A 26,456-nucleotide genomic window follows, 5' to 3' on the forward strand; every position below is an offset into this window, starting at 1 on the left:
GTTTGTTACGATAAGGGTCATGGAAATAAGAAAGTCTGAAAGATGAAAAAATACAATTAGTGGATTTGCAAAAAAAACACTTTTCTATTACATGGTTTTATTTCCTCTTTATAAAGTAGAATTTAGAATGAGTATAAATTACAGAAATGCGATTCATGTTTTCAAATAAGAAAGGGAGAAGACACTGTGCACTGCTTGTGTAAAAAGGAGAAGTGAAAGTTGTGAATAAAGAAGCCATTGGTCCTGCTCAGGCCACTTCCACTGTGTTGTTAAAGTCCTATGACATTTAAAGAAGTGTAGCTACAAATAGGAACGGCTATCTACAGAGGCGACGAAGGCAGCCTTGTACAAAGCTTTAGTGTCCTCTGCAATTTGCTGTTCATGCATGGAGTGCAATAGCAATAAATAATGCATTATTTCACAGTTTCTCAAGCCATCTTTTCATGAATACAGTGCTCAAGCCAGGAGTAAGATACACATTGTATATTGATATGTCCTAGCTGCTGATTTCTGGAGAAGAGTCACAACACATGGACTGATGAAGAAAGTATAATTTATAGATTTATAATTTCACATGTAAAGCGCCATGGAATTATTGGCGCTATAATAATAATAAATAATAATAATATAGAGGGAACCTGTCACGTTATACATGCAGTGGGCAGCAAGTTAGAACAAGAGGAGCTGAGCAGATTGATGTACAGTATAGGTTAAATATTAATAAAAATCTTTATTTATATAGCGCTAACATATTCCACAGCACTTGAACTGTACTTATTTACATCTCTACTCATTCTGAGCTTGGGAGTCCAGTGGGTGGTCCTACTTGGTGATGATCAATAGCTAACTTTGATAGCCATCACTGACTGGTACTGCCCACTGGACTTTAAACCTGAGCATAAGCAAGGATTTAATGAAAAAAAATCAAGTTACAGTTAGGCTATGTGCCCACAATGCAGAAATGCTCCGGATTTTTCCTGAGCGTTTCTGCATCTCCCTGTCAGAAAAAACGCATGTGGATTGTACATGCCGATTGTACATGTGGATTGTACATGCCGATTGTACATGTGGATTGTACATGCAGATTGTACATGCGTTTTTCCTGCCAGGGACAAGCGGATGTGAAGCGTTCTTCACATGCATTTCCGCATGTGGGTTGACAAGCGCTTTCCAAGCGATTTTAGCATCAGTTGGAAAGTGCTTGTCAGCTTGGTCACACTATATAAATCCATCCACGGCATGGATTTATATAGTGTGACCCCAAAGAATGGTTAAAAATAAAAAAATAAATCTATACTTACCTTCTGATGGCCCCCGCAGTCTTGCTTCGCTCCGTCCTCCCTTGCCGGCTGATCGCGGTACACTGAAGGACCTGCCGTCACATGACTATGACGTCAGCGAAGGTCCTTCCGTCCACCGTGATCTGCCGGCAAGGGAGGACAAGCGCAGCGAGGGCCGTCAGAAGGTAAATATAACATTTATTTTTTATTTTATTCTTTTTTTTCACAGGTTCTATGGTACCCGGGTCCGGAGGAGAGTCTCCTGTCCTCCACACCCGGGTACCACCCGCACATTGAAACGCATGGAATGCGCAACTACAGATGCAGTGATGCGTAATCCATGCATTCGAATGCAAGTCAATGGCGGCGAAAACGCAGCGCTTCCACAAAATAATTGGTAGTGCTGCGTTTTTTTCCGCAATGATAACCCGCAGCGGAAATTTCCGCAGCATGTGCACCGCACATGCGGATTATCATTGGGGAACATGGCAGGCCTTCTACCATGCGTTTTTTTAAGCGTTTCTGCAGCGTTTTTGCCGCTGCGTAAACGCTTAAAAAACGCATCGTGGGCACACAGCCTTAGGACTAGAAATATTTAGACAGAGACAAAGTTTTGTCATTTTAGCTGTTTGCCAAAACATATTCAAGATACACTTATATAATATTCAAGATACACTTATATAATCAATATGGGCTTAAAGTGCAGAATCTCAGCTTTCATTTGAGGATACTCACATCCTAATTGGAGTAAGGGTTTAGGAATTTCAGCTCTTTAATATGTAGCTGCCTATATTTAAAGGGACCAAAAGTAATTGGACAATCTCAAAAGCTCTTTCATGGACTGTATGGGCTATTCCCTTGTTAATCCATCATCAGTTAAGCAGGTAAAAGGTCTGTAGCTGATTCCAGGTGTGGCATTTGCATTTGGAAGCTGTTGCTGTTTGTCTGCAACTTAGCTGTTTTATTTATAGCAAAATCAGAGCTCTAAATAGTTGTGTGACAGAAAGTTGCAGATAAGTTGCACACATGTATTTGGGAAAGTGACTTGTCAGAGAGCTGCTGTCATGCCATGTAGCCCAGCCTAACTGTCAGACAACACAGACTTTGGTCACTTTCAGCACTTGGTTCAAAATTTTGCCTTTGATGGAGGATTTTGTTATATAGACTGAAGAGATTCTGTTCTGTACAGCCAGGGGTACGGTATACTGCCAGTAAGGTTCCTACATACATTTCTTTAGGCCTTATTCAGATGCACATGATTTTTCATGTATGCAAAAAAGGTCCGATTCTCATCAGTGTTTAGTCAGTGTTTCGTCAGTGCATTAGATGCAATTTTCTTCAGTGTTTGGTCAGTGTGTCAATTTTAACCATTTGTGATTTTCATAAGAAAATAAATTACAACTCTTCTTCCATCCATTACAATGTTTATCTTGGAGAGCACACGGATTACATACTGATGCCATCAATGTGCTGTTTATGATTTACATTGACCCATAGACTATTATGGGCAATTTTATCTGTGACTCAGATCAAAAATGGACATGTCTCTGTGATTTATTTTGCAGACACATGGTCTTGGACAGCACCCGGATACCATCAGTGTATAATCTGTGTGCTGTCCGTGATTAACATTGTTGTAATGTATAGGAGAAGATTTGTAATTTGTTTATTTATATTTTAAATGTGAAAATCACTGATGAAAACTGATGGTAAAAACTGACCAAACACTGATGGAAATTGGATGAAAAACACTGATGACACTCGTACTGTTTTTTTGCATAAGTGAAAAATCACGGATGCCTGAATGAAGCCTCATATGATGTATACTGATGATTATTTCAAATGGTTCTGAATGTTATGCCACAGGATTTTATTTCATGTGGCATAAACTGAAAAACAGACATAAGGCTTTTTATCCTATATACAAGTTGCCTGACCTTTGCATATTTTTCATTTTCAGATCTTTGTGCTAATGAAGTGATTCCAGGGATCGCTCTCCAGCTGCTGGTCTTACAGCTGTAATTGGTGAGAAAATAATATAAGATAAAAATGAATATCTTGTATTAGAAAATAAGAAGCATCATACATATGTCACACTAGCATAGCTCCAAAGCCATCCCAACCATTAAAGGGGGTTGTACCAAGTTTGGAATTATCCCCTATCCATCCACCAGCTAAATGCTGCGCTTGGCTCCATCAGTCTCATAGAGAATAAATGCAGCAGAGGTGCGCATGATCGAGCACAGCATTAAGACTGGGTACTTTAAAGCTCCGGTTCTTGGGTTTGGTGGGGGTCCCAGCGGTTGGACCCCCAGTGATTTGGAAGTTATTCCCTATAATATGGATAGGGGATAACTTCCAAACCTGATACTGGCCCCGAAAAGTTAAAATCACAAGCAGGGCTGTGGAGTTGGTAAGCCAAACCTCCGACTCCTCAATTTCCCTGACTCCCGACTTCAACTCCGACTCCACGACTCTGATTCCACAGCACGGCCTCACTATTGAGTATGTACATAAAGTGCAGCACAGATTCATCTCAACTAAAAGCTTAGATCAGGAACAGAACAGACATTTATAGGACATTTCACAACTTTCCTAAAGTCTTATGAAAACATTTACAGCACATACTGCATTGTACTAATGAATCCAATTTATTATCTATTTTAGGAGTCAGAGTCGGTCCATTTTAAACCGACTCCGATTCCACCAAAATGGACACCGACTGCCGACTGCATGACTCCGACTCCACAGCCCTGAACAAGACCATGCCACCATTAGTTTAAAGCTTCAACATAATAAACATGTATCAAGTAGGTGCAAAAGTAATGTCCATAGTAAAGGCTTGTTAATTATTAAGAAATGTATGTCATAAACTGGATTTGCCTTTTAACTGGTGCTTCCCATGTTAATTCAGTTAAATGAATGAATGACTAAACTTAGCAGCCATTGTAATATAGATGGCATATCAATCTATTTATCAGCATATAGCATTTACCGTGGTAATCATAGTGTATCTCACACAGGAAGTGTGAAAAATTCAAACTGACTCTCAGCTTCCTCCTGCTGCTCAGAAATAGACAAAAACAGAAGTGGTAAGACAAAAAGCTGCATTTCCGCGAAGAAAGTATGAGAGAAACTTACACCTAACTCATCATGTAAGCCTGACGGATCTACATGGTTACATTCATTTTCCGATTTCAGGACCTGCATACACCTTAGGACTGACACAGTGGAATACTTTTATACGTGTGAGTCGCTTTAAACTATTTCTGATCTTTCATAGGTCGACGGGTCATGGGAAATCTCATTAAGGTTCTGGGCAAAGACTTAGAAAATTGTCCACATTTTTTCTTGGATTTTGAAAGTAAGTTGTCTGTTTATCTACATATTCGCGTGTGAGATTTTGTTGCAAGAACTAGTAGGACGCTTGTGAGATATTTGGTGTAAGATCAGGACGAAGATGAGTGATCAGCATGCATAACTCTTTTCTGTATTAAGTAGAATATTAATGCAGGGGGCTGCTTTTATATTTTATGTCTGACACTTGTACGCATTGGAGCAAGGATGGATTCTTCACACAGTGGACACCAACAGTGAAAGATGGACCCAACTGACTATAAATGGGTCCATCAGGTTCTGAGTGTTATCTGTTGCTTTGGTGGGAGGATTACGCTGAATGCTGCAGAGCCTCAATTATTCTTGTAATCAGAGCCTTGCCACTGCAGTTATATTATACAGACACTTATGCCAACAGTACTTTCAAATTCATTAAAGTCACTATTAGTTAATAATCTCATATCTAATTCTAAATAACTTTGTAAAAAAGTATGCCACAAGAATCAGACACTCATGAGGGAGAACATTTCTACAAACATGTTTTCTGGTCCTGTGCACAATTTTATTCCTAGATTTTTATCTAATCTCCAATATGTTTCTGTATTCAGATCCCAAACTTCTTAATTCTGTGGGATCTTCTTGGAAACGGAAAGTGGTGTTTAACTGCTCCAATGTTAGACATGTTGCCTAACCAACATCTTAGCCCAATCTGTATTAGCTATCTCAGCCAACTGCTTTATGGTGTCAGGAAACCAGCAGAAATGGAGGCAATGAGTAAAACCAGACTAAGGCTATGTGCCCACGATGTAGAAATGCTCCGGATTTTTCCTGAGCGTTTCTGCATCTCCCTGGCAGAAAAAAACGCATGCGGATTGTACATGCGGATTGTACATACGTTTTTCCTGCCAGGGACATGCGGATGTGAAGCGTTATTCACATGCATTTCCGCATCACTTGGAAAGTGCTTGTCAACTTGGTCACACTATGTAAATCCTTGCAACCAGCATGGATTTATATAGTGTGACCTGAGAGAATGTAAAAAAATAAAAAATAAATCTATACTTACCTTCTGATGGCCCCCGCAGTCTTGCTTCGCTCAGTGCTGACTGCCAGCAAATCGCAGTACACTGAAGGACCTGCTGACGTCAGCGTCGCGTGACCCGTCACATGACTATGAGGTCAGCGCAGGTCCTTCAGTCCATCGCGATTTGCCGGCAAGCACAGACAAGGAGACCGGGGGCCATCAGAAGGTAAGTATCATATTTATTTTTTATTTTATTCTTTTTTTTTTTTACAGTTTCTATGGTACCCGGGTCCGGAGGAGAGTCTCCTCTCCTCTAGGCCTGGGTACCATCCGCACATTGGAACGCATGGAATGCGCATCTACATATACAGTGATGCGTTATCCATGCAATCCAATGCAAGTCAATGGCAGCCAAAACGCAGCACTTCCGCAAAATAATTGGTAGTGCTGCGTTTTTTTCCGCAATGATAATCCGCAGCGGAAATTTCCGCAGCATGTGCATAGCACATGCGGATTATCATTGGGGAACATTGCAGGCCTTCTACCATGCGTTTTTTAAGCGTTTCTGCAGCATTTTTGCCGCTGCGTGGGCACACAGCCTAACACAAAACAAGCGATACAGTGAGGGAGGATTACTATGCAACATGTGCCATAATCCAATCCTTTCACCACATTCATTATCTGTTTTAGACTCTTTCCGTAGTTTATCTGACAAGGAACATGGTTTCATAGCAAAGGGTCTGGTCTATTATGCGATACCCTGGGCCAAAAGATGCACCAAATTTAACAACCATCATGAGCCACTGTGATAAATTTGATGTATTTTACTACTGTTTGCTGGTGCTGTGAAAAAAAGTGGATTGCGTATGAATGTCATCCTTGTGCTGTTTGTATTTATAGGGAACTTGTTACCATGAAAATACAGTCCAATCTGCAGCCCCGTGTTATAAAGCAGAAGAAGCTGAGCAGATTGATATTTCGTTTTGTGAGAAAAGATTCAGCATAATCTGAATTTTAATCATTTAAACCTCTGCCCTTTTTGGGACTTTTGGTCCAGAGGGCTGTCCAATCAGTGACTGACAGCTTTCTTTGTATAAGAGATCATACAGAGATTATTCCGACCACTGGACCAAAAATCCCAGAAAGGTCAGAGGCTTAAATTAATAAAATACAAATTACACTGAATGTTTTCTCACAAAACTACAATGAGGAAAATAAGTATTTTATACACTGCCGATTTTGCAACTTTTCCCACCTACAAAGAATGGAGAGGTCTGTAATTTTTATCGTAGGTACACTTCAACTGTGAGAGACAGAATCTTAAAAAAATTTCCAGAAATAATATTGTATGATTTTTACATCATTCATTTTCATTTTATTGCATGAAATAAGTATTTGATACAACAGAAAAACATAACTTAATATTTGGTTCAAAAACCTTTGTTTGCAATGGTCAGATGTTTCCTGTAGTTCTTGACCAAGTTTGCACACACTGTAGCAGGGATTTTGGGCCACTCCTCCATACAGATTCTTCTCCAGATCTTTCAGGTTTTGGGGTTGTTGCTGTACAACATTGAGTTTCAGCTCCCTCCAAAGATTTTCTGGAGACTGGCTAGGCCACTGTTAGGTGTTGGGTGTTTGCTGTATTTGAAATGGGTTCAGAACCATCAGTGGATTCTGTGGTCTCCCATTCTGTTCCAGCCAGGGCTGATGCTGCTCAGCATCTTCATCAGTCCCAATGCCTAGCTGGTGCACAAGATGTACAAGTTGTGTCTTGGGTCTTTGTTCCTAGCAACATGAAGCGTAGGTTGCGGAGGGAAATAGGGCTGCTACAGCCTAAGTCCAGGATTCACTGCACTGGGCATGCCCGTGACATGGCGGACCATGATTGGTGGTTTGGGAGTCAGCTGATCCAGTGACCTGGCACCGCCTGATTGGTCGCGGGTGACGTCACCAATAGTGCGACGGTGGGCAGGGCTTAATCTTTAAATAGCCCGTCCACAAACATGGCGGCGCGCTCTGATCATTGAGCAGTGATGGTGTTGTTGTGTGGACGCTTGGTCGTTTGGGCTCCACGTGTGCTTTAGCTTCTTTCAGGCAGGTTTAGCGGGGGATAGGCAGCCTTAGATGGAGGGAGGCAGGTAGCTTCGTCTGACAGTCTGGCTCCAACAAAGGGGTCGCCATACACCCCGAGCAGTCTGCAGACGCCGTATTCCCGGCACCGCCTGTAAGCCACGTGGAGAGATATTCCTCAGTCCGGTAGCACACCGGCTGGGGGCAAGTATACGCCGGCGTGTATCACACACGCATTCTAGTGCCTGCTGTGTAGTCCCTGTGCTGTAACAGGGCTACAGATACATTATTTATCGCACATCTTTCGTGCAGTTAATGGAGATAGTGCGAATCCTTATTCCCGTTCCGGTGTGCAGTAACACGGAAAGGATTGTTATTTAAGTTGGTTGTTTTACCTTCTCACCCGGAAGGTGTTCGGCCGCAGTCCACCAGGCTGCATCGCGGACCCCGGGTTCGGTTGCTTTCCATTATTTAATAAAGTTGTTTGCAACCATCCCCTTAACAGCCACTCCAGGACCTTAAAATGCTACTCCTTAGTGGCCCTGTCTGTGTGTTTGGGGTCATTGTCATGCTGGAAGACCGAGCCATGACCCATATTCAATGCTCTTACTGAGAGAAGGAGGTTGTTGACCAAAATCTTGCGATACATGACCCCATCTATCCTCCCTTCAGTACGGTGCAGTTGTCCTGTCTCACTTGCAGGAAAGCACCCCTGAAAGTATGATGTTTCCCCCACCATGCTTCACGGTTGGGGCGATGTTCTTGGGGTTGTATTCATCCTTCTTCTTCCTCCAAACACGGTGAGTGGCGTTGATACCAAAAATTTCTATTTTGGTCTCATTTGACCATATGACCTTCTCCCATGCCTCCTCTAGATCATCCAGATGGTCATTGGCGCACTTCAAATGGGCCTGGACATGTGCTGGCGTGAGCAGGGGGTAATGTGGGCCCTGCAGGATTTTAATCCATGACTGTGTAGTGTGTTACTAACGGCAATGTTTGAGAATGTGGTCCGAGCTTTCTTCAGGTCATTGACCAGGTCCACCCATGTAGTTCTGGGCTAATTCCTGACCTTTCTCAGAATCATCCTATTCCTTATCCGACAAGGTGAGATCTTGCATGGAGCCCCAGAGCGAGGAAGATTGACAATCATCTTGTGTTTCTTCCATTTTCTAATAATGGTGCGAACAGTTGTTGCCTTTTCACCAAGCTGCTTGCTTATTGTCCTGTAGCCCACACCTGCCTTGTGCAGGTCTACAATTTTGTCCCTGGTGTCCTTAGACAGCTCTTTGGTCTTGGCCATGGTGGAAAGGTAGAAGTGTGATTGAGTGTGTGGACAGGTGTCTTTTATACAGGTAATGAGCACAAACAGGTGCAATTAATACAGGTAATGAGTGCAGGAGTAGAAGGGCTTTTTAAAGAAAAACTAACAGGTCTGTGAGAGCCAGAATTCTTGCTGGTTGGTTGGTGATCAAATACTTATTTCATGCAATAAAATGCAATTTAATTATTTACAATGTGTTTTCTGATTTTTCTTTTTAGATTCTGTCTCTCACAGTTGAAGTGTACCTATGACAAAAATTACAGACCTCTCCATTCTTTGTAGGTGGGAAAACTTGCAAAATCGGCAGTGTATCAAATACGTATTTCCCCCACTGAAGGTACAACATTTCCCTATATATCACTTATTATTCACAGACTGAGACTATCACTACCATTTACAATGTGCTTCAACATTGAAGGTGGTACACCGCAATCACATTAAGCTTTTAACTATCCCAAGTTTGAATGAGCTGTGCACTCTGACCTCCTATCCTTACACTGTGCAAGCATAAATGGCGCTTCTTTGCCGGCCTCATCATTTATGCAGTCTGTGATAGTCCCCCCTATAGGCTACTGTTGACCATATGATGTCATAGCTACAGGGCATTATGGTGAAGCCCACGTCTCTCACGGGTGAAGTGTACCTACAATAACAATTACAGACCTCTCCATTCTTTGTAGGTGGGAAAACCTGCAAAATCAGCAGCGTATCAAATACTTCTTTTCCCTGCTGTATATATATCAATCTGCTCATCTCCCCCTGCTCTGTAACATGGTGCCTGAGGATTGGACTGCATTTTATTGATGACAGGTTTCCTTTACATATTTAATAGGTAGAAGAAGCTAAGAATTTATGCAAAAATATTGCAAAAACTGACACACAGAATTTTTTTAATATGAGAAAAAAAACCTGATGTGTGAAATCGGCATTAGGCCGTTTTAATAAATCTGCCTCTATATTCATAAATGTACTCATGTGTTATGCAGATTGTAACTGTGGAGCGGTGTAACTCATCACTCACAGAAGTTTTCCTTCAAGCATAGAAGCTAGCAAAATAAAATGTATTTAGGCTATGTGCCCACGTTGCATTTATGAAGCAGAAAATTTCTGCTGCATAAATGCAAGTCCTCTCCCGGAAAAACGCATGCGGAATTCCGCACGCGTTTATCGCGCATTTTTCGCGCGTTTATCACATGCGGAATTGCCTTGCATTTTTTATGCATTGGACAAAGGCAATTCCGCTTGCGGAAACGCAAAATTAAATGACATGCTGCGGATTTTTGAACGCGGCATAAACGCTGCGGAAAAATCCGCAGCATGTGCATAGAACTTGCGGAATCCCATTGGGGACCATGGGGTGCGGATATACATGCGTTTTTCAAGCGTTTACGCTGCGGAAATTCCGCAGCATATACGCTTGAAAAATGCTACGTGGGCACACAGCCTTATACATTATACAAGACAAAAGCAGAGACTTGACAGTTCCGTTACAAATAGTGGGTGGATACCAGTGTAATGCATCATACAGAGTCGGGGAGAATGGAGACCTTATATTTCATGATAATGAGTAGAATTATAAGTGCAGGTTTAATATAAATTCTAAGCAGGAAGTGTGAACAGTTACTGGAAAAATAGGGAACCATAAATACCAAGAATTCATAGGGAAAGGGAATGAAAGCTAAATCTGGAACGGGTCCGTCTCACATTGAGAAGTTGTTTTGAAGTTTTTGAGGTTTACGTTTTGGTATCTGACCAACCCTCCTAAAACAGCAGTTGTACGGGGACTGCATTGCAACCACTACACATAATTATTTTTGCAAGTTTTATTATAAATGCATGTATATTTTATTGTAAGTTACTTCAAAATTGATGGTCTCTCCTCATTTGAATAAGACTGGGGTGCCGTACCTGACACAGCCACAAATGTATGTGCAGCGCTGTGCCTATTTAAATGATCGAGTGATGAAACGATCATTTAGCTGATTAGTGAGTCGGAATCACAAAATAAAACATTGTTCGTCTATCCCTGGGATAGATCATCAATTATACCATCCTGGAAAACCCTTTTAACAATTGCATGAGTTTAAGTATGGTATACATTTTATAGAAATTGGATGTGTTTTTGTTGGCTGTGAAATGTGAAGTGGGGACAAATGGGTGGTATAAACAAGTTTATGAAACTGTGATCAAAGTGTATTTTGGGTTATAATTTATTAATCAATCAAGACAAATCTGTTCTTATATAGACACAATCGGAAGATTCAAGATTTTATTGTCACATTATCCAGACTACCACTTACTGATAAGATTTAATTGTATGGTAATGCTTCACCACTTACATTCCTCAAAATTGAAATTGCAACACCAAGATGGAAAAGTCGTGAACTTTTGAAAATCATAGAACCAATAGACATGTTAATGATATGAAAATTATAAAAAAAAATGAAACAAAATTTTCTAAATATTTTGGTTTACTCAGTATTGAAAATGTGTGCCACTCGCAGAAATATGCACACTTAAATGCCTTGACATGCTATCAATGAGGTTGTTAATGGTTGACTGCAAAATGTTCTGCCACAGTGAATGCACACAAATCATCAAGATCAGCTGCTGGCAGCTCTCTTTGCAATTGCCGATAGTCCAAGATATGCTCGATGGGAGACAAGTCAGCAGACGAGGCAGGCCATGGTAACATGTTTATGACATGCAGGCTGCTCACAGTAGCACAAGGAACGTTATTGTGTTGAAAAACGGCTCCTGGTACACTTTGGAGAAATGGCCGTACCACTGGTTTTATGATTGATTTATTCTGAACTGCAAGTGAAATTTGATGTTGCACTCCAAGCCTAATGCATCAAACAGTGTCTACACAAACCATCAGAAGGCGTTTGCACAACACTGGGCTATTAACTTGACATCCAGCTACTGGTATTCCACTCTTCTCACACCACCCTAAAGGCTGTCATGGTTCAGAGCATGACAGCAATGGAAGCTGGAATGGAGGTCTATCCTTTTCAGCAGTGAGTCCTGCTTTTGCCTTGAACGCAATGATAGTCAGAGATTGGTCTGGAGACCACTTGAGCAATGCCATTGATGCGCCCCCAGGGCCATGGGGTACTCGATGCTGGGCCTATAGATGCCGGGGGAGGGATATGTCACAGTGGCGGCGGCCCAGTCCGTGGCCCAGGGCGGTCAACAAAAAAAGGGGAGAAATATTTATATGGGATTTGTAGTTCTTAGGAAGTGTTCGTGATGCCACCTGTGGTTTCTGGTAATAGGTACCAGCGCTGCTTCAGACCTCTGGGGGCGGTTGATAGGGCAGCTAGGTTGGAATGGCTCCCCACAGGTGGAGCGGGCCCCAGGGCAGTGTAGTAGGGATGGTGGTGATGCTGGGGCTTGTAGTGCAGGAGAGATGGCGCAGCGGAAATAACTGACGGAGGCAGTGGGGTGCAGTCATCCGAGTTTACTCACAGTTCTGTTTAAGTTCCTCAGGTACACTATACGGGTGTCAGCCTACCGTGTCTCACTGCGTCTACCAGCCAAGGGGTTCAGCACTTTCTCAAGTATATCGGGAGCGCTTGACGGAACCCCGCTCTTGTATGTTCCTTTCTAGACCGACTTCCCGCGCTGGGTCTTCTCCCTCCTGCCCTGCGCTTCCCCACACACAGTCCCGATCGGGTGCTCTGAAGTCCCTCTGGGCAACCTGGAGTTCCCGGACCTACTTGATGCCCTTCATGGTGACTAGGGTGAGACTGTGGCAACTGCACCATGGAAGTGCAGAAGCCTCTGGTTTTCCAGCCGAGACCTGGAGTAACACGGCTGGTCCAGGGACCGGTTCCCTTCCTGCGGCCTGATCCCTCTGACGCTTGGCAGATTCGGGCGTACGGGTGCCGTCCTACACTCACCATACCCCCTGGGATCCCTTATGTTACCGGAGCCTTTCTCCTCTGCTCCCCTCCTGGGCCTCTCTTACTAGGCCCCACTCATGGAGCAGAGCTCCTAAAGAGACTCTGCTCCCCTCCTTTCTCTCACTGAATCCACTCTGACTAACCAACTCCTCTAAGATGGCCTCCCTTTATATACACCTATAAAAGTGCTTCCCTAAACTGCTTCCTCCACCCACACCCACTACTGGTTCCCCCTCTCTTTGGTTTCCCCCACTCCATCCAGGGACAGGGCAGCAGAAGAAGTGCATAATGCCCTTCCAGCCGGCCTGGAGTAGTGTAGTGTTGAATGCAGGTGTTGGGGTCCCGGGCAGCACTCCTTCCTTACCTGAGAGAAGGAGACACCACACCTCTGGGTGAGGTGCAGTACCTCTGTGGCGACTGAACCCTCAGGGGCGCCACACCATGAAGAGGACTTCTCAAGGGAACGTCACACCAATCACACTCCCAGGATTATGGTGTGGGCATGCCTAATGTATGATATTCACACCTCTATAGTCTTCACTGCAAGTACACTAAGAGCTTAGCATTACATTGATTTTGTTGTGGAACCAGTGGTACAGACAATATACAAAGTGTACCAGGAATCCATTTTTCAACATGGTAATGCCAAGCCGCATGTTGCTTGTGTTACTGTGAGCAGCTTTCGTGGCCTAAATGTGTTTCTATGGCAGAGTCTCTGAACTTGTCTCCCATAGAACACATCTGGGAAGTCATTGATCGGCAATTGAAGAAGAAGCTGCCCGCATCGTATCTTGATGATTTGTGCCCCCCAGTGCTTGAAGCGTGGCAGATCATTCCGCAGACAACCATTAATAACCTCATTGATAGCATTCCAAGGCTTGTAAGTGTGTGTATTTCTGTGTATGGTGTTCATACTTGATACTGAATAAGTCAAGATGGTTTGAAAATTTTGTTACTATTTATTCATCATTTACATATCATTAACATGACTATTGATCGTAGGATTCTTGGTGTTGCAATTTCAATGTTGTGGAGTGCATAATGGATGCTTTATTTTAATTCTGCAAGAGCATGCTGAATGAGGACGCTATGCTTTCTGTAAAATAAGTTTTTACATAGTTACAAGTATTAAAGCAGATATATCAAGTACAAGTATGTCATACACAAAGTTGCAATTGAGCCTCCATGGACTATATCAGCTGAAGTCAGCTAAGAAATACTAGGTGCTATAAAATGTGCAAATACAATATACCAAAACCATTTTAAAAGGATGTAATTTTCTCCCAGATCTTACCATTCTAGTTTTATATTTCCATCTTATAAATACAATTTTCTTAGCGTGGATCAAATAAGTCAATTGGATTTATTGTGACTACATGGTATAAAACATTATATGTGCATGTTCATGTTTTCAGTTTAATAGCTACATCCTTTTGTTCAGCAAACACATAAGCCGCTGTCAGACCAAGTATGGCAGCAGCTGGCTCATAGAGAACAGAAGAATGCTCGGCCGAGTTGAGCGTCGCTGTGTATATGGGATGTTGGGACAGTGGAACAATACTTTGGCCAACAGCTATCTATTGTTTATGGCTGGCTGAGCTCTAATCTATTAAGATTAGTGATGAGTGAGTATGTTTCATTAACCCTTTCCGGCTAGCGCGCTCAGGGTTTCATTCATTGTCACAAGTTGCAGGTGTCATGGCTGTTTGACAGCCGTGACACATGCAGAGATAGCCTGTTTGCCAAAATACTCAGCGAGCGGTGCTCCTCGAAAAGAGTTAATGAAACATACTCGCTCATCACTAATTAGGATCCCTTTTGCTTGTTTATTATGTACTTCCATAGCCAATTCTCCAACTGACATGCCATGCAGAGCACTATGCCTCTGACTATGCTGTAAGAGTAAGACTCTGACACTGTGATCTGGCAAACTGAGATGGTAGTCGAAACAGTTTACAGACTAGATGAATTTTATTTTACTTATCAGATAAGTAGTAACAAATGTGAAGGCTGCTTATCTCTCAAAGTTCTGTAGATAACATTTAGATGTTGTATGAAGCTGAATATAAATGGGCATCAGGGTAGAATCATAGAATCATAGAATCATAGAATGGTAGAGTTGGAAGGGACCTCCTGGGTCATCTGGTCCAACCCCCTGCTCAAAGCAGGATTCACTAGATCATCTCAGACAGATGTCTGTCCAGCCTCTGTTTGAAGACGTCCATTGAAGGGGAACTAACCACCTCTCGTGGCAGCCTGTTCCACTCATTAATCACCCTAACTGTCAAAAAGTTTTTTCTAATATCTAATCTGTGTCTCCTCCCATTTAGTTTCATCCCATTGCTTCTAGTCTTTCCTTGTGCAAATGAGAATAAAGATGATCCTTCTACAATGTGACAGACCTTGACATATTTGTAGACAGCTATTAAGTCTCCTCTCAGTCTTCTTTTTTGCAAGCTAAACATTCCCAAATCCTGCAACCGTTCCTCATAGGACATGGTTTGCAGACCAGTCACCATTCTGGTCGCTCTTCTCTGAACTTGCTCCAGTTTGTCTATGTCTTTTTTAAAATGTGGTGCCCAAAACTGTACACAGTATTCCAGATGAGGTCTGACCAAAGAGGAGTAAAGACTGATAATGACTTCACGTGATCTAGACTGTATGCTTCTGTTAATACATCCCAGAATTGTATTTGCCTTTTTTGCTGCTGCATCACACTGTTGACTCATGTTCAGTCTATGATCTATTAGTATACCTAAGTCTTTTTCACATGTACTGTTGCTTAGCTCTATTCCTCCCATTCTGTATATGCTTTTTTTATTTTTATTGCCAAGATGTAGTACTTTGCATTTTTCCCTGTTAAAAACCATTCTGTTGGTTGCTGCCCACTGCTCCAGTTTATTTAGGTCTTTTTGAATCCTCTCTCTCTCTTCTCTAGTATTAGCTATCCCTCCTAGCTTTGTGTCATCAGCAAATTTAATCAGTTTACCCTCAATTCCTTCATCTAAATCATTGATAAAGATGTTGAACAATACAGGTCCCAGGACTGAGCCCTGTGGTACCCCACTTGAGACATTCATCCAGCTGGATGTGAAGCCATTTACAACCACCCTTTGAGTCCGATCACTAAGCCAGTTATGAATCCACCTAACAGTTGCCTGGTCCATTGCATACTTGGTCATTTTTTCAATAAGGATGGTGTGAGATACTTTGTCAAATGCTTTGCTGAAGTCAAGATATACTATATCTACAGCATTTCCCTGATCCACCCAGTCAGTGATTCTGTCATAGAAGGAAATTAAGTTAGTCTGACATGACTTGTTAGTTACAAACCCATGCTGACTCTGGTTAATCACTTCATTCTTATCCATGTACTTACATATATGTTGTTTAATAATTTGTTCAAAGATCTTTCCTGGTATAGAAGTCAGACTCACCGGCCTATAGTTCCCTGGGTCCACCTTCTTCCCCTTTTTGAAGATAGGAACAACATTTGCTCTTCTCCAGTCTTCTGGGACTTCTCCTGTTCTCCAAGAATTTTCAAAGATTATGGAGAGTGGTTCTAAAATTTCTTCTACGATCTCCTTCAGTACTCTGGGGTGTAATTCATCTGGACCTGGAGACTTGAACTCATTTATGTTAGCTAAATATTCCCTCACAATCTTTCTGTTTACAGATAACTTGGATTCCTCTATTCCTTTAAAAGGACAGTGAAGATCAGTTGATGTTACATTTTCTTTCTGAGAGAAAACAGATGCAAAATAGGAATTAAAAAGTTCGGCCTTCTCAACATCCTCTCTTACCATTTCTCCATTTTCATCCTGTAAAAATCCTATAGCATCTTTGACTTTTCTTTTACTTTTGACATACCCCCAAAATCCTTTTTTATTGCTTTTGACATCTCTTGCAAGCCTTAATTCATTGTCAACTTTAGCTAACCTGATACATGCCCTGCAGGATCTGCAGACTGCATTATAATCTTCTTTAGATATGCCTCCCTCTTTCCATTTAATAAACATTTCTTTCTTTCTTTTTAGCATGTGTTTAAGTTCTGTGTTCATCCATCCTGGTTTCCTTAAATGCTTCCCATTCTTCCTACTTTTCGGGATTGTTAACGATTGTGCTTTGAGAATCTCATTTTTAAAAATTTCCCATCCTTCCTGGACATTTTTGTCCTTAAGGACATCCAGCCATTGGATCCCTCCTATTCTCTTTCTGAGTCTCTTAAAATCTGCCTTTCTAAAATCTAACCTTGAAGTTTGAGTCTTCACATGTCTTCCTCCTCTAGTTATCCAAAATTCTATAATAGCATGATCGCTGCCTCCTAGGGTCCCAGCCACCTTTACCTCCTCAACCATTTCTTCCCTGTTTATAAGGATTAGATCCAAAGTAGCAGATCCCCTTGTTTTCTCCCCTACCTTTTGGAAGATAAAGTTGTCAGCAAGAGAGGATAAGAATTTGCTTGACCTGTTAGTTTTACTTGAGAGAGATTCCCAACAAATGTCTGGATAGTTGAAATCTCCCATGACCACTACGTCATATTTTTTGGAGAACTTGGTCATTTGATACATAAAGAGTTCATCCATATCTTCAGCTTGCCCAGGTGGCCTGTAGTAAATGCCTACAATGGTGTCCTTTCCGTTGTTCTCTCCTTGTATTCTTACCCAAACAGTTTCCACAGAACTCCCAGTCTCTGAAGCTTCAATCTCTGTGCAGATATACGCTTTTCTAACATACAATGCAACACCTCCTCCTCGTTTATCAAGTCTGTTTCTTGCAAATAAGTTGTATCCTTTTAGCCTTTTATTCCAATCATGTGTATCGTCCCACCAAGTTTCAGTGATTCCAATGACATCATATTCCTTTTCCTGCATTAGTAGTTCCAATTCTCCTTGTTTGTTGCCCATGCTTTGTGCATTTGTATAAAAACATTTTAGTTTGTGATTGGTTTCTCTTCCTCCCATATTTTTATTATTTAGATTTTTTTGTCTTTGTTCTTCTTTTCCACTTCCAGTAGCAGAGATCTCAATAGTATTTGTCAGCTGTATGGCTTTTTCTGGCCTTTTGCTTCCCTTCCCACATTGTTCTAGTTTAAAGCTCTCCTGATGAGTGTAGCAAGGCGACTTCCAAATACATGTTTTCCAGTCTTCGTAAGGTGCACCCCATCTCTAGCAAGTAGTCCATCGTATAGGTAATTCATTCCGTGATCCAGAAATCCAAATCCTTGTTGACGGCACCATCGACGTAGCCAGTTGTTCACCTGTAGAATCTTATTCCACCTCATTGTTCCATGGCCATCCACTGGGAGGATGGATGAGAAGACCACCTGCGCTCCCAATTCTTTCACTTTCTTGCCTAAGTCTTCAAAGTCACTGCAGATGGTTTCCAGGTCCTTTCTTGCGGTGTCATTTGTCCCCACATGTATTAGCAGGAATGGGTAGTGATCTGTAGGTCTGAAGAGTCTTGATATCCTGTCAGACACATCTTTAATTTTTGCTCCTGGAAGACAGCACATTTCTCTTGAGGTTATGTCTGGTCTGCAGATAGCGGCCTCTGTTCCTCTTAACAGGGAATCCCCCATGACCACCACTCTCCGTTTTTTCTTCACAACATTCTTCTTTCTCCATCCAGGAGGATTCTGAGGGCTTACAAGGTTATTCATTGCTGGCAAAGTCTTATTTTGCTGTATTTCTTCATGGTTCTCCTGCGTGAGAGCCTGGTACTGGTTCCTGAGCAGTATGGGTGCTGACTGCCTCTCGATCTAGAACGTCTAGAAGAACAACCATTCGTGGTCAGTTATCTATTTCTGTTAACCATAGAGTAATATGTGTAATCATAATACTACCACACCATACTACTCACATTTTCCATGTCCCAATTTACCTAGATTATATATTACACTTATTACATAGACTACAGTGGCATGTAAAAGTTTGGGCACCCCCGATCAAAATTACTGTTATTGTGAACAGTTAAGCAAGTTGAAGATGAAATGATCTCTAAAAGGCCTAAAGTTAAAGATGACACATTTCCTTTGTATTTTAGGCAAAAAAAAATATTGTCATCTTTTACATTTTAAAAATTACAAAAAGGAAAATGGGCCGATGCAAAAGTTTGGGCACCCTGCATTGTTAGTACCTAGTAGCACCCCCTTTTGAAAGTATCTCAGCTTTTTCAATCATGCCACTGTATATATTAAACGTGTTATTATGTAGACTATATATTACACTTGTTATTTCATAGTCTATATATTAAATTTGTTATAATGTAGACTATACAGTGCTGTGAAAAAGTGTTTGCTCCCTCCCTGATTTCATATTCTTTTGCATGTTTGTCACACTTAAATGTTTCAGATCACAAAACAAATTTAAATATTAGACAAAGATAACACAAATAAACACAAAATGTAGTTTTTAAATGAAGTTATTTATTATTAAGGGGAAAAAGAAATCCAAACCTACAGGGCCCTGTGTGAAAAAATGATTGCCGCCCACCCCCCACACCCCTAAACATAATTTAACTGTGGTTTATAACATTTTTGGGAAGCTGAGTTCAATTTCCCTAGCCACACACAGGCCTGATTACTGCCACACCTGTTCTCAATCAAGAAATCACTTAAATAGGACAAGTCTGACAAAGTGAAGTAGACCAATCCAGATCTTCAGAAGCTAGACATCATGCTGTGATCCAAAGAAATTCAGGAATAAACGAGAAACAAAGTAATTGAGAGCTATCAGTCTGGAAAAGGTTATAAAGCTGTATACTGTACATTACACAAATTATTACATAGACTATACATTACACTTATTACATAGACTAGAAATTACACTTCTTATTATGTAGACTATATTACACCTGTTATTACATAGATTATATATTACATTTATTATTACCTAGACTATATATTACACATGTTATTACATAAACTATACATTACACTTGTTATTACCTAGACAATAGACAGCCGGTGAAATAAGCATTGAACATGTCACCAATTTTCAAAGTAAATATATTTCTAAAGGTGCTATTGACATGAAATTCTCACCAGATGTCGATAACAACCCATCTAATCCACACAGGCAAGTAAATCAAACCATATGTGTCCATAAATTAAGTTATGCATAATAAAGATAAATAACACAGGGAAAAAGTATTGAACACATGAAGAAAGAGGTGCAAAAAGCCATGGAAAGTCATGATACCAGCTGAAATCTATCAGTAATTAGAAAGCAATCCTACCACTTAGTGAAAAATAATATCAGCTAGTTTAACTGATGGCCTATTAAAAAGTGTCTCATTAACAAGGTGCCACACAAGAAACATCTCATGATGGGTAAAACCAGTGAGCTGTCTTAAGACCTTCTCAACCTTATTGTTGCAAAACATACTGATGGCATTAATTACAAAAGAATTTCTAAACTACTGAAGGCTCCAGGGAGCTCTGTTGGGACCATAATCCAGAAGTGGGAAGAACATCATTTCACAAATATTTAATTTCCCGCAAGATTTCAGACAAAGGACTGAAAAGACTGATCAGAAGAGTTATTTAAGAGCCATGGACCACCTGTGGAGAGCTACAGAAATATCTGGAATGAGCAGGTACTATTGTTTCAAAGAAAATTATAAGTAATGCACTCAACCTCCATGGCACTGCATGCACGCTCACGATGCAAGACTTCATTGCTGAACAAAAAGCATGTTCAAGCACTTTTAATGTTTTCTAAACAACATTTAGACAAACCTGTGAAATACTGGGGGAATATAGTCTGGTCAGATGATGCCAAAATTGAACTCTTTGAATGCCGTAATACACACCATGTTTGGAGGCCAAAAGGCACTGTATATCACCCCAATAACACCATACCAACAGTGAAGTTTGGAGATGGGAACATCATGGTGTGGGGCTGTTTTTCAGCATACTGCACTTGCAAACTTCATATAATTGAAGGAAGGATGAATGGACAAATATACCAAGACATTCTTGATAAAAATCTGCTGTCATCTACCAGGATGGTGAAGATGAAACGAGTGTGGATATTTCAGCAAGACAATGATCAAAATCACACAGCAAAGGAAACGTTCAATTAATTTCAGAGAAAGAAAATAAAGCTGCTGGAATGGCCCAGCCAATCACCGGACCTGAATCCAATAGAAAATTTATGGAAGGAACTAAAGCTCAGAGTTCATAGAAGGCGCCCACCGAACCTTCAGGATTTGAAAAGTATTTGTGTGGAAGAATGGGCCAAAATCACAACAGAGCAACTAGTTTCTTCATACAGGAGGCGCCTTGAAGATGTCATTACCAACAAAGGCTTTTGTACGAAGTATTAAATAAATTACAGTAAGCGTGTGCAATACTTTTTCCCTGTGTCATTTTTCATTATTACACATAACGTAATTTATGGCTATCTATGGTTTGATTTCTTTGCCTGTGTGGATTGGATGGGCTGTTACTGATATCTGGTGAGAATTTCATGTCAATAGCACCTTTAGAAATATATTTACTTAGAAAATTGGTGACGTGTTCAATACTTATTTCACCCGCTGTATTACACTTGTTATTACATAAACTATACATTACACTTATTGCATAGACTATACATTACACATGTTATTACATAGACTTTATATTACAGTTGCTATTGCATACACTGTAGATTACACAAATCATTACTTAGACTATACATTACACTTGTTATTACTTACACTGTACCTTACACATGTGATTACATAGACAATACATTACATTTATTATATAGATTATACATTACACTTGTCATTACATACAGTAGGCTATACATTACACATATTACATAGAATATATATTACACTTGTTATTATATAGATTATACCTTACACATATTACATAGACTATACATTACACATATTACATAGACTATATATTACAGCTGTTATTGTATAGATTATACATTACACTTGTTATTATATAGATTATACAATAAACTTGTTATTACATAGACTATACATTAAACATATTACATAGACTATATATTACACTTCTTATTATATAGATTATACATTACACATATTACATAGACTATATATTACACTTATTATATAGATTATACGTTACACTTGTTATTATATAGATTATACAATACACTTGTTATTATATAGATTATATATTACATATATTACATAGACTATGCATTACACATATTACATAGACTATATATTACACTTGTTATTATATAGATTATACATTACACATATTACATAGACTATATATTACACTTGTTATTATATAGATTATACATTACACATATTATATAGACTATATATTACAGCTGTTATTGTATAGATTATACATTACACTTGTTATTACATAGACTATACATTACACATATTACATAGACTATATATTACACTTGTTATAATATAGATTATACATTACACTTGTTATAATATAGATTATACATGACATACATTACATAGACTATACATTACACATATTACATAGACTATACATTACACTTGTTATTGCATACACTATATATTATACTTGTTATTACACTATTAAATGGTGAAGACTAATAGTGAAAACCGCACAGAGAAACCCATCTCATTGACTGCAAAATTCGGCCTAAAATGAGCAATGAAAAAGTTAAAGGCCTGACCCTTTTAATCCAATGATAGGATCAGGATTGCCAACCGTCCATAAATAGGATTATGCATTCAGGCTACACATGTGGATTAATGATAAATGAAGAAATACAGTCGGCAGTTTGAAAATCAAACACCAAATTGAAATAAAATAAATGAAAGGAGCTTCAAGCTATAAATTGGATTAGTGGCAGCTAATCAATCCATGTGATTTTATAGCCAGGTTGATTTTGACTCCATTAAAGCACAGAAGATGGCCACGAACAGGCTATAAATGCTACTATGTTAATTCTGTAGTTATATATTCAACGTCTTAAAATAGTACTTGGTGCTATGAATTGAAATTGTCTTTAGCCAGAATATTTAGCTTGTAGACCTACATCCACAGTCGATTTTAAGATGTTGTACGCATTTACAAACTGATTATATTAAAAGAATCAGCAGTGGTGTATCTACCACTATCCTAGGGCAGAGGCAGATGTAGGTTTTCCAGCACCTGTGGCAAGAATTCATTTTGGTGCCCCCTCCTATACACAGCTTAAGTAGTTTTAGTAGCCATCGTGTGACTGCTCATATGCGATTTGCATGCTTACAATTGTGTGCCGACATTACACTCTGTTAGGATTGTTCATGCTATATTCCTTCATTTTATAATTAAAAGGGTTGTCCTGGTTTGTGATGAAAGTCTGTAGTCACTTTATGTGACTGCAGACTTCTGAATCCTTACAGCTTGCGTACTGCATTTGAATACAAATGCAGTGCAGTCATTAGAATGAAAGTATGATTTGCGTATATCTGACCATATTCAATTTGTGAATTGAGCGATGCGGCGCATGTCTAGTTGGCATATGACCGCATGTATGCAAATCCATACTTGGGGTTACATGATCTCTCACTCTCACTGCTGGCATCAGAGAATCCTGACAGGAGGCAGTGTGCACTCTGTGAAGATTCATAAGTCTGAAGTCATATATAGTGACTGCAGACTTTCATCACAAACCTTAACAACCCCTTTAATACTCCTACCATAAATACAAATGTAGTAACCCTTATCTTGTCAGATGGCACAATACTTTATTAACATGGCCATGTAACCTTATGTAATCTAACAAGTTATGGATTGTTACATGTATACAGGATCAGAACCAATAACAGCACAAGAATACATCACCAGAGCCACCATCAGTATAGAAGTACATCACCAGAACCACTATCAGTACATGAATACATCACCAAACCCATCATCAGTACATGAATACAGCACCAAATTACTATAGCGATCAATTGTAATGTCAGGTCAGCCACATATACAATTGTGTCGCATTAACCTAGAAATTCCCAGTATGTTTTTAACAGTGGTAAGGAGAGATTGGCAGTTGTTTTTATCAGTCATTATCAGACTGAAGACCATACAGGAACCCCAGTACTGATGAGACGTGATCAGTATCATAAATAAACATTTATATCCAGGAACCTTATAGGTGACATCTTCTCTAATTCTCATTCTTTTCTTCACCATCTTGTCTAGACGTCATGATGACTTTTCTCATCTCACCTCATCTCTGCAGACTTCTCTCTTCTCCAGTCTTCTGCAGTGCATCCCAACAGATAAAATAACAGCGTGATTATAATGCTCCTGAATAAAAATATCTTTCCTTCACTGCTCCCTGCAAAACATATGACCCCAACACTGTCCCTCTTATGGCACATGCCCTCCACACTGTCCTCTCCTTTCCATGCTGGGCCCCCTCATCACACCCAGTTTCTATACTGTGCCCAAGTCTCATACTTTCCCTCCTTGCTGTTCCCTCACACACAGTGTTGAACAGTGGGTATAACTGGAGAACAGCCATGACGGCTCCATGCAGCGTTCTGCTCCAGTGACTGGAGAGGAACAGGGACTGCACAGAGCAGTCACGGCTGTTCTCCAATCATTCCCAATGTTCAGCTGACTGACGTCGTACTCAGGACTTTCACAGGCTAAGCGGGATGTCAGTCACATGAAAAGTAGGCATGACTGGAGAAAAACCATGACTGCTCCATGCTGTGACCCATCCTAATGACTGGAAACGAGTAGGGCAAGGTAGTGCAATTATAACATTGTTTTTTACTTTCACTTATAACTGCTACCTGTGACAGACACATGTTTTACATGCTAATAATTATCACCTCTAACATGCTCTGTTTTTACTTTCATAGAGAATCTTGGACTGACAGGTTCCCTTTAATTAAAGATCTTCCAAAAAAAATACTCTTCTATGCTCATCTTGTTTCCTCTTTCTTCGACTGTTCTTACCATTGCGTTTAGTGGTGGGTAGCCTAGTTCATCCATACATTCTAATAACGTTATAGAATACAGAACATCTATAACAAGATGAAACTAGAAAGGCAATCTTATCAGCGTCCAACTTCTGCTAACAGTTGCCAATCATGCAGCAGAGGAATATTGATTTCAATGGAGTTTCCCAGCAATCAGCTAATTGCCATGATACACTATTGTACAAAATGGCCAGAACAGGAGTTGCAATTTACAGTGGCTCTTTTCTCTGACTTATGGGTCCCAAGAGAAGAATCTAATGGGGAATGTGGAAGAGTGTTGTTCAGTTTGTAAAGGGAGAATTGTAGATCAGGTTTCACCTGAGTTTCAGAGGGTAGTTGGCCTACAGGGCTAAGGTCCAGAGTCTAAATCGGTTTAACTTGTGCATGCAGTTCACATGGTTATGTGGGTTTCCTTTAAGTACTGTAGTTGTCACCCACACACCAAAAATGTGCTAGTAATTTCATTAGCCTCTTTTAAAATAGGTATTAACGTATATGTGTGCCAAATGAAGGGAATTTAGATTATTGAGCCCTACTAGCAATGGCATAGAAGCAAGCACTTGATTGTGGTCTCACTTTGCTACCACATACCCCATTTGAACCTTGTTTGCTCCTACCTATTCCCTACTAGAGTAAAATGACAGCATAATCTTCTGACTAGTTCCTTCTCTTTTTGGTCATTGGGAACCAAGAGGTTGTCAACAAGAGCTGAGGCTTTTTTTTTCTCAATGGACCTTATAGTATTTGCCTGTTCTGCCTCTATGGTGTGAACAGCATTGCTTACACAAGAGACAGCAACTGATTCTATTAAAGGGAATCTGTAAGCACCAGGGCTGTGGAGTCGGAGTCGGAGCCCATTTTGGTGGAGTTGGAGTCGGTATAAAATGGACCGACTCCGACTCCTAAAATATATAATAAATTGGGTACAGTAGTTCAATGCAGTTTATGGGGAATATTTTTTCATAAGAATTTGGGAAAGTTATGAAATGTCCTATAAATGTCTGTCCTATTCCTGATCTAAGGGTCTAGACTTTTAGCTGAGATGAATCTGTGCTACAGTAAATTTATCACTTAAACATGAGCCATCTATGAGGGAGTCTGTGTCATGGAAATTGAGGAGTCAGAGGTTTGGCTTACCGACTCTACATCCCTGGTCAGCACAATCCATCCCTAAACTGTTTATACAGTTAGGTCCATATATATTTGGACAGAGACAACATTTTTCTAATTTTGGTTCTAGACATTACCACAATGAATTTTAAACAAAACAATTCAGATGCAGTTGAAGTTCAGACATTCAGCTTTCATTTGAGGGTATCCACATTAAAATTGGATGAAGGGTTTAGGAGTTTCAGCTCCTTAACATGGGCCACCCTATTTTTAAAGGGACCAAAAGTAGTTGGACAGATTAAATAATTGTAAATAAAATGTTCATTTCTAGTACTTGGTTGAAAACCCTTTGTTGGCATTGACTGCCTGAAGTCTTGAACTCATGGACATCACCAGACGCTGTGTTTCCTCCTTTTTGATGCTCTGCCAGGCCTTCACTGCGGTGGTTTTGAGTTGTT

At 40.2% G+C, this 26,456-nt stretch overlaps 1 pseudogene; it reads left to right on the forward strand.

The window, feature by feature from the left end:
- Positions 1–26,456, forward strand: part of LOC141215509 (CYFIP-related Rac1 interactor A-like) — a 136,422-nt pseudogene that overhangs the window by 85,286 nt on the left and 24,680 nt on the right.

Source organism: Phyllobates terribilis, unplaced genomic scaffold (assembly GCF_046119375.1).
Source record: "Phyllobates terribilis strain yellow unplaced genomic scaffold, ASM4611937v1 Scaffold_2__4_contigs__length_985480577, whole genome shotgun sequence".
In the NCBI taxonomy this organism is placed as follows: domain Eukaryota; kingdom Metazoa; phylum Chordata; class Amphibia; order Anura; family Dendrobatidae; genus Phyllobates; species Phyllobates terribilis.